This window comes from Spermophilus citellus (assembly GCF_964194105.1).
Source record: "Spermophilus citellus genome assembly, chromosome: 10".
NCBI classification, from domain to species: domain Eukaryota; kingdom Metazoa; phylum Chordata; class Mammalia; order Rodentia; family Sciuridae; genus Spermophilus; species Spermophilus citellus.
Window position 1 is genome coordinate 71,616,209 of NC_138197.1, and position 9,123 is coordinate 71,625,331.

Below are 9,123 nucleotides of genomic sequence, written 5' to 3' on the forward strand. Positions count from 1 at the left end.
AGGCTCCTCCCATGGTCCCTGTCCCAGCCCACCTGCTGCCCCGCTAACACCTCTCCCCGAAAGCCCCAGTCCCCTGGGCTCTGCTCCTGGCTTCCAGGGTTCACCTGTAGCTCCAGGGCCCTGGCCCGCGGGGGGCGTAGCTCGGGCCGGCTCGCCGAGCGGTGGGACGCCGTCGCCCTCTATTGGCAGCCTTGGGCACTGCCTCCCCGGTCTCCCGGCCCTTGGATGGCTGCCTAGTCCCAGCCCTTCCTTGACCTCTCGGCCTTGCTGCTGCAAGGCTGCAAGGACTGAATGTGTAGATGTAGCTTCTTGTCTCAGTTAGGTCACAGGCTCCCTGAGGGAGAATCACGGCCTCTCTGGGACTCAGCTTTCTTCTCTGTGAAATGGTAGCATGAAGACTAAATGCAAAACAAAGAAGAAAAACTTTATAAACCAAAAAGTAGCATCTAAATATGAAACTACTTGTTATAAATGTTAAGAATGGGGCTGGGGTTGTGGCTCAGTGGTAGAACGCTTGCCTAGCACCTGTGAGGCCCTGGGTTCGATCCTCAGCACCACATAAATAAATAAAATAAAGGTATTGTGTTCAGCTACAACTAAAAAATAAATACTAAAAAAAAAATTAAAAAAAATGTTAAGAATGTTCTTCTCTACCTTCTCCGGGTGGAGCGATGAGCTTTTTCTCTGCCCCTGGATCACAGTGGGAGGAGAGGCATAGTTCACCCCAGGAGGTCATCACATGATGTATAGCCTTGATCTGTTTTCTATGCATATAAATATTCATATTTGAATACAATGATGGCCATTTGTATTGAATGGTGTTTTGCGTCCTGCCTTTTTCTCTCCAAGTGCATAACTTGAGGTTAAAAGCCCTGATTCTAGAGTCAGGCACTCTGGGATTCAAGTGCTTGCACTGTGAATTTATATTTCCATCTTTGAGCAAATGCATAATCTCTACCTGTCTCAGCCACAGTTTTCTCATCTGCACCATGGTGGCCATGCCAGAAATACCCACTTCACAGGAGCCCTGCATATGTCAGCACAGTGCGTGCCTGCTGATGTCACTGTTCCCAGCAGGACTATTCTTCAGCCACCGGACCCTTGGAGTCTGCACGGTGTTCTTCCTCACGTGTCATAATAGAAAGCAGCTGCTTCTTTAACCTGCCTCCCTTTCCAGCATTGCTCTTCCTTCTTTCTTGTTCTTTTTAGATACACATGACAATAGAGTGTATTCTGACATATTACACATACATGGAGTATAGCTTTTGATTTTTGTGGTTGTACATGATGTGGATTTACACTGGTCGTGTATTCATATATGAACATAGGGAAGTTATGTCCGAGTCATTCGACTGTCTTTCCTATTCCCATTTCCTCTCCCTTCCCTTCATTCCCCTTTGTCTACTCCATTGAACTTCTATTCCCCGCCCCTTATTGTGTGTTAGCACCCGCATATCAGAGAGAACCTTCAGCCATTGGTTTTTGGGAATTGGCTTATTTCACTTAGCATGATAGTCTCTTGTTCCATCCATTTATCAGCAAATGCCATAATTTCATTCTTCTTTATGACTGAGTAATATTCCACTGTGTATGTGTACATTTCTTTATCAATTCATTTGTTGAAGGGCACCCAGCACTGCTCTTGACCGCTTGGGCCTCATTATGTTTCCGTATGTTCAACATTTCCCACCTTAGCACCTTCCAACTCTTCCTGTGTCTCCAAGGCCTTTGCACAGATAGAGGGCTCTTTCCCTCACTTCACCCAGGCCTTGCTATATTGCTGCCTCCTTAGAAGCCTTCTCTGATAAATTGTAGTCTCTAGCCTCAGGCAGTCTCTAGCCACTCAACTTGCTCTATTTTTCTTGGTAGCATTTCTCATTATGTGACATTCTGTTATATACGTTTTTATCTGTATTCCTCTCCCAGACTGTATCTTCATGAAAGACTGGGACCTTTTTGAGATTTTTGATTGACCTCTGTGGTTCCTAGAAGAGTACCCGGCACATAGAAGGCCCTGGGTAGTGTTTTCTGTGAATAATAGATTCACTTTTCTCCCTTGTAAGAGCCAGCAGTGCCACTTATGTCCAGTAGAGGGAACCACCACACAGCACTTGGAGGCTGCTGGGGCTGGTATTAAGATGTGAGATATTTATAAAGTCTGCAGGCTTCTCTCCTCCCACTCTGTGGGTGCTCCCAGGGCTGGGACCGGAAACAGAGGCCCCCCTGTGCTAATCTTCCCTGGCAGCCTGGAGCTGGCATGCTTTTGGTGTGCTTTGGTGCCCGAGATCAGAATATCCTGCTCAGTGGCTTTGGACACACCCCTTAGCAGCTGATGCTTCTAGACAGATCACACCCTGTCCTTGGCTCTGCAAAATGAGGGCAATGACAGGAGTGAGCTTCTTGCTCACGGGTTTCTGGCTGTGAGGTCCAGACAGAAGTGCATGTGAAATGTTTCATGAATGCAAATATCAGACAAATAGCATTTATACACTTCTTTACTGGACTGACAAAAAAAAAAAAGAGAAGAGATTAGGAAACTTTGCAAGACTAAATGAAAGCTGGTTTATGGGGGAGATTAAGGTAGAGAAGGAAGTTAAAAATAACAAGTATCTTTCACCAAACACTTATTTTGAGCCAAGGCTGAGGAAAGTGATCTGCAAACATTGTCTAATTATAACCAACACTTACAGGGTGCTGACCTTGGGCCAGGAGTTCTTTAAGTGCTTTATGCATACAAACACACGCCATCCCAACAACAACCCGGGAAGACAGGCAGTGTCCCTGACCCATTTCTACACCTGAGGAAACTGAGACACCCGGTGGTGACTCTCTAACTAGTCCAAGGCCACATACACATGGCTGGGACTTAAACTGGAATGATCCACCCCTGGAATGTGCTTTTAGGTCCTGACGGGCACAACTACATCACAACGGAGATATTATGCATTTCCCAGACAAAAAACTGAGGCGCATTAAAGTTTGAAAGCTCGTTTAGAACCATGTGGTGAAGAAGTGTTTCTAAGCCCAGCTTCACCCCCCACTGAGCTCTACCTCCCATGAGGAAGTTAAGGAGGGGCTGTTTGGTGGCCAGGAAGTGGAAAGTGTGCTGACAGGCTGCTCAACTGTTCACAGTGATTCTGTCCAGGGCTGCAGGCTCCCCCAGCACCTTGGAGGGTCTGGCTTAGTAGTAGGGGGTGGGAGTAGCCACAAGTGCCCCTCACCCTAGCCCCTGGCTTCCAGCCTGTTACATAATCTTCTCCCTCCCCAAGACTGGAAATAGCCATGGCTGAACCGGGCTGTGCTAGGGGGCATGATGAATGGTCCCCAGGAGTATCAGCTGACCGCCAGTGCTCCTGAAGTGACCTGAAGGCCCTCAGTAGCTCAGGTTACCCAGCCCTCCCTGGGAGGTGGCCCTGCCTGACTTGCAGGAGATAGTTCCAAAGTGGCTGTGTGTCTGGACATTTATGGTGTGAGCGCCGGAGGGATTATCCTGCTCACAAGGCATAACAGCAAAGGCAGATCCAGCATCCACCAGGCATCTCCCTGGCTGGCAGCCAGGTCCTGGCCTAGAGCAGGTGCTGTGAGATCTCTGCACCCAGCACCAAGAGAACTAGGAGTTCTGCTCCTCCAGGTTCTCTGCTAAGGGGTTCCAAGGGAAGAGAAAGAGGAGTTCAAGAAGTCAGGTACTGTGACATACTTGTAATGCCAATCTCTTGGGGGGCCGAGGCAGGAGAATTGCAAATTCAAGACTGGTCTACACACCTGAGTGAGACTCTGTCCCCAAAAAACAAAGAGACTGAGAGACTGGGGGTGGGGTGGGGCGAGGCACGTGCAGAAGTAACTAGGGCTGCAGGCGCCATTATTCTAGAACTGCATTCTAGCCCCTCCCCTACCTCACAGGACACAGCCCAACCGACCACTGCACTATGGCCCCTGCACCAGAAGGAGGCACCCACATACTCTAATGCTCACCAGAGAGGACTCTTCTTCAGGAACCAGGCACAAGACCACCGCCCATCAACTTCTGAGAGCCCCCTGGCCAATCTTTCACAGACTACCTATGACATTGGAGGGTCTGGGAGAGTATGTAGAGCATGTGTTACGGATGATGTTTATTCCAGATCTGTAAACCCAGTTGCTCCGGAGGCTGAGGAGGATGGCAAGTTCAAGACCAGCCTCAACAACTTAGTGAGGCCCTAAACAACTTAGCGAGACCCTGTCTCAAAATTAAAAAAACAAAAAAGGGCTGGGGATGTGGATCAGTGGTTAAGTACCCCTGGGTTCAATCCCTGGTACAAAACAAAGAAAGAAAGAAAGAATGATGATTATAAGTCAGTTGTGCACTTTCAGAGGCTGAACAGGAGTATCACAAGTTTGAGTAATTAAAACAAAGGTTGGGATGTAGTTCAGTGGCAGAATGTTTGCCTAGCATGAATGTTCAAACCATTTCATGAGTTTAACTATCTATTCCTCAAGACATGAACAAAAGACAATCTCTCCTTAAGAATATTAATGCTTTAGAGGGCTGGGGTTGTAGCTCAGTGGCAGGGCGCTTGACTAGCACATGTGAGGCTCTGGGCTCGATTCCCAGCAGCATATAAAAATACATCTTAAAAAAGGTATTATGTCCATCTATAAATAAAAATATTTTTTATTTTTTAAAATTAATTTAAATTTTTTTTCTTAGTTATAGTTGGACACAATACCTTTTTTAAAAAAATATCTTTTTATTTTATTTTATGTGGTGCTGAGGATTGAACCCAGGGACTCACAAGTGCTAGGCTAGCACTGTATCACTGAGCCACAACCCCAGCCCCCTTTATTCTATTTATATGTTTTTATGTGGTGCTGAGGATTGAACCCAGCTCCCCACATGTGCTAGGCGAGTGCTCTACTGTTGAGCCACAACCCTAGTCCCTAAAAATATTTTTTTAAAAGAAGAGTAATGCTTTAAATAATCTAAGAGTTAACTTGCCTAATTATTCTCTAGAAATCCCTTCTGTGGAGTGACACTGACAGGGAACTGGGATCTGTTAGGCCATGACCTTGGGAACCCTATGACAAGCAGGAAGGTCACAGTTGGAGAAGTGTGGGACATTTTCTAAAAGAACAATGGAAGGCCAGGTGTGGTGGTACACACTTGTAATCCCTGTGATTCAGGAGCCTGAGGCAGGAGGATTGCAAGTTCGAGGCTAGCCTGGGCAATTTAGCAGACCCTGTCTCAAAATAAAAAATAAAAAGAGCTGGGGATGTAGCCATGTTGAAAAAGCACCTGGGTTCAATCCCCAGTACAAAAAAAAAAAAAAAGAACAAAATGGAAGGTGAACGGGTGGCCCCATCTTTCTGGCTACAGCTCCCCTGCCCACCGATGAGATGGACACACAGACAGCGATGCATGCCCACCACTGCTCGGCTTGATGCTCAGCTGTTGGGGAAGGACTCCTCTCCAAATTCCTACAGTCCTCCCTGTGCCCAGCTACTGCCTAGGCCTCCACACCCTCCATGTGGACCTTGCCTTGGGCTCCTGGAGTTCTGAGCATAGGGCCAAGGCATGGGGGACACAGATCACAGTCTTTTTTTTTTTTTTAATTTTTAAATATTTATTTATTTTTTTTCCGCGGACACAACATCTTTGTATGTGGTGCTGAGGATCGAACCTGGGCCGCACGCATGCCAGGCGGGCGCGCTACCGCTTTAGCCACACCCCAGCCCCCAGATCACAGTCTTAACCCAGAGGGTTAAGGGGTACCAGCCCTCTGCTATTGACCTGGATGGGGAAGGAGTTGTCCTCCTCTGGCACCCTTGTGCCTGCCTGCATGTCTCTCCAGCACTCTCCTCCAGGGCTTGTCACCGGTAACCAGAGCTGGCTCTGCAAGTGAGAGTAGGAGGAACAGAATCTCTTGGCAACCGGGACAGCACAAAGATCCAGTTAATCTGGGTGCCTAGGCAAGCCAGGGCCCCCACAGCCTCCAGGGCGACCCCTGCTGGCCAGTATCACACCCTCAGCCAGGATGTTTAAAAACTACCTCCTTCTACCAGGGAACCCTAAGTTCTAGCCTGAGCAAGGAAGATCCTTTCTTCCCTCCCCTTCCTTGCCCCTCTCGCCCCTGCTTTCTGAGTGCTGGGGATTGAACCCAGGGCCTCACACATGCTAGGCACAAGCTCTACATTGAGCCCCATTCTTCATCCCACTTCCCTTTTCTTTAATCCTCTCTTTACAGCACAGAGAGACAAGCACAAGGCAAAAATTCATAGACCTCTCTGGGGGTCCCAGTTCTGTGGTAAACCATGAAAGGCAGGAAAAATCATTTTACCTCCCTGAACCTCAGTTTCCTCTCTGGGAGGCAATGGCACAGCAGTTCAATGGATAGTTTTCAAAGCTACACTGGCCTGCTACTTTTTGCATATGACAACCTCTTGGAGCCTCAGTTTCCTCAAACTAAAATAGCACTCACCTTACAGGGCTATTTAAAGAAGAAAGAAGAGACAAGGAAAGTTGTTAACATTTGCGTGGCACACGGCCCTTAACTGCTCTACCAAGCATTCCTCTCTGGTGGCATCTCCCAACACTCTCTCCCTCAGTCACGGGCTCCACTCAGTCACCTTATTCTGCTGCTCCAAGGAAGCAGGCTCTGTCCTACCTCTGGGCTTTCCCACATCCTGTTCTTCCTGGAACTCTCCCTCTGCCCTCTGACTGACAAATCTCCCTCTGTTTAAAAAAGACTTCTTTGGAGAGCAGAGTCATTCTCTAATATCCCACCTTCAAAATTACATTATTTACTGGTTAAATAGCTCATTGACATCCTGTATTTCATTCTCTTTCACTATGGTTTGTGATGCTTAATTATCTGTCAGCTTGACCAGGCTAAAGGATACTCAGATAGCTGGCAAAACATTTTTTTGGGGGGGGGGTGTATGAGAGGGTTTTGTTGGAAAAGATTAGCATGGAATGATAGACTGAGTACAAGTAGATGGCCTTATGGATGTGACCCATCCAATCCATTAACAGCCTGCAGAGAACAAAAACCCTCAGGAAAGGTGAATTCATTCTCTTCTGGAGCTGGGACATTCATCTTCAACATTAGAGCTCCTGATTCTCAGGCCTTCAGACTCAGATGGCATTAACTGGATTAACTGGGGCTCCAGCCCACAGATAACAGATTGTGGGCCATCTTGGCATTATCTCCTGAGCCCATCCCTCATAGTTAATGTCCTTTCTATATCTATATATACACAGCAGTTCCTTGATATATACTGATGATTTGTTCCAGGTCTATCTTCCCCCAGGATATCAAAATCCTAGGATATTCACATCCCTTATATAAAATGGTGTCATATTTGCGTGTGACCTACCTACCACACCCTTCCCTATACTTTAAATCATCTCTAGATTACTTATAATACCTAATACAATTATGCAATTGGTTGCTACCCTGTATTGTTTAGGAGGAAATAATGGTGGGGAAAGGTCTGTATGTGTTCAGTACAGATGCTTTTTTTTTCCCCCAAATATTTTCAGCCCACGATTGGTTGAATTCATGGGTGGTTGGATTTACAGACTCGGAACCAAGGATCTGGAGAGCTGACTGCATATGCTTTGGGTTCTGTTTCTCTGGAGAACCCTGACCCATATAACAACAGGTATTACTGATTATCAAGATTGTTCAACTTTTGAGCCACCATACCCGACTGGAACTACCTATCAGACAAGGACTGTGTCTGTTCTTTTCTCTGCTGTGTCCCTTTGGAGAGAGTTTTCCGAGGTGCTTTCCGAGGCACGTTCCAGCTTTCTGTACTGCTTTCTTACTTATTCAAATTGACTCTCCAAATTGACAATAATTTTTGCATCATTGCTCATGTTCACTGAATTCCCAAGCAGCGGGGTCTAACTGGACAGACAACCCCATAATTCACCGTCAATCAAACTCCAGTCCTCTTGGGATTGGATGTAAGAGCTGTGGGATAGCAAGTCCCCACAACAGCTCCCTACAAACTTCGTTCGGGACGCCTCTCATCCCTCCTCTGGGAACTTCCATCCGGGCGATGACATCTATTTGCATACAGCAGACCCAAGGAAGCGTTGGCTCAACAAGTGATTTGCATACTCTGGTGCTATTGGTTGGTTGGGCGGCACGGTAGCCAATGGTTTGCCATGGCGTTTACAGAACGCCGGCTCCTCGCCCCGAGTGATGTAATGGAATCCTGGCTGTCCCAGCCGGCTCCCTCCAGACCGCCTTGTGACGTAGTGGCTTCCCCGGCCGCACCCGGCCCTGCAGGGACTGGCGCGGGGCAGCACTGGCTCAGGGCAGCACTGCGGCCCCCAGAACGCAGCGTGGGGCTTGGCCAGCCGGGGCCTCCCGCATTGGAGTGGCCCGGCCCTGTTCCTTCCGGCCTAGCGTTCCGGTCGCTGGCCCCTAGGGGAGCGTCCCCAGGCCAGATCCTATGCTCACAGACGTTGACAAAAATCTGGAAGCAGACACCAGAGAATGACCCAATTCCTACTCCTCTGGGAATGGGATTACGGACTTCGCACTTAATCAGTCATTCAGTTTTGTAACATTTGCATTTGTTTACAATGAGCATGTCTGATTTTGTAATTAAGTTACACAGGATTTTAATTTATTTTTAATAAAGAATCCTGGCTTGGATTTAAGAGAAATGTCATTAATTCCAGCAGTTATGCCGTTTCCGGCCTGGTGACCTGGATCACTTTCTCATGCTGGCCCAGATGGCCGGCCATGACAATCAGGGACAGCAAATGTGGAGGCACTAAGAAAAGCACCGAGTGGGGCCACCTCTTCCTTACGCAGATCTGAGCATGTGACCCCAATTGGGTGGTGCCCTTGAACGCCCCCATCGCTGGGGCAGCCCCAGGAAAGCCCTGTCTTTGTGCCCCACCTTCTTTTTTTTTTTTTTTTTTTTTGCCCTTGAATTACTCTTAAACCCGAGAGATGGGGGGACCCCAGTCAGGTAGTTCTTGATCCTCAAGATGAGGAAGGAACCTATGAAGGGAATCCCCTCCACAGCCTCTCTGCTTATTCTGGGTAGGCCCTGAGCAGGGGAGCACCTTCAGGCCCAAACAGGCTAGGGAACCCCCTTGACATCCACCCTGCCCCACCCTTT

General features: G+C 47.9%; 1 long non-coding RNA gene across 1 annotated transcript; it reads left to right on the forward strand.

Moving 5' to 3' along the window:
* Positions 1 to 3,467: 3,467 nt before the first annotated feature.
* LOC308657446 lies at positions 3,468 to 8,614 on the forward strand. The gene is made up of 3 exons (XR_014023926.1): positions 3,468 to 3,683; positions 3,901 to 4,083; positions 7,520 to 8,614. It is a non-coding gene; the product is annotated as an uncharacterized lncRNA (long non-coding RNA).
* The last annotated feature ends 509 nt before the right edge of the window (positions 8,615 to 9,123 follow it).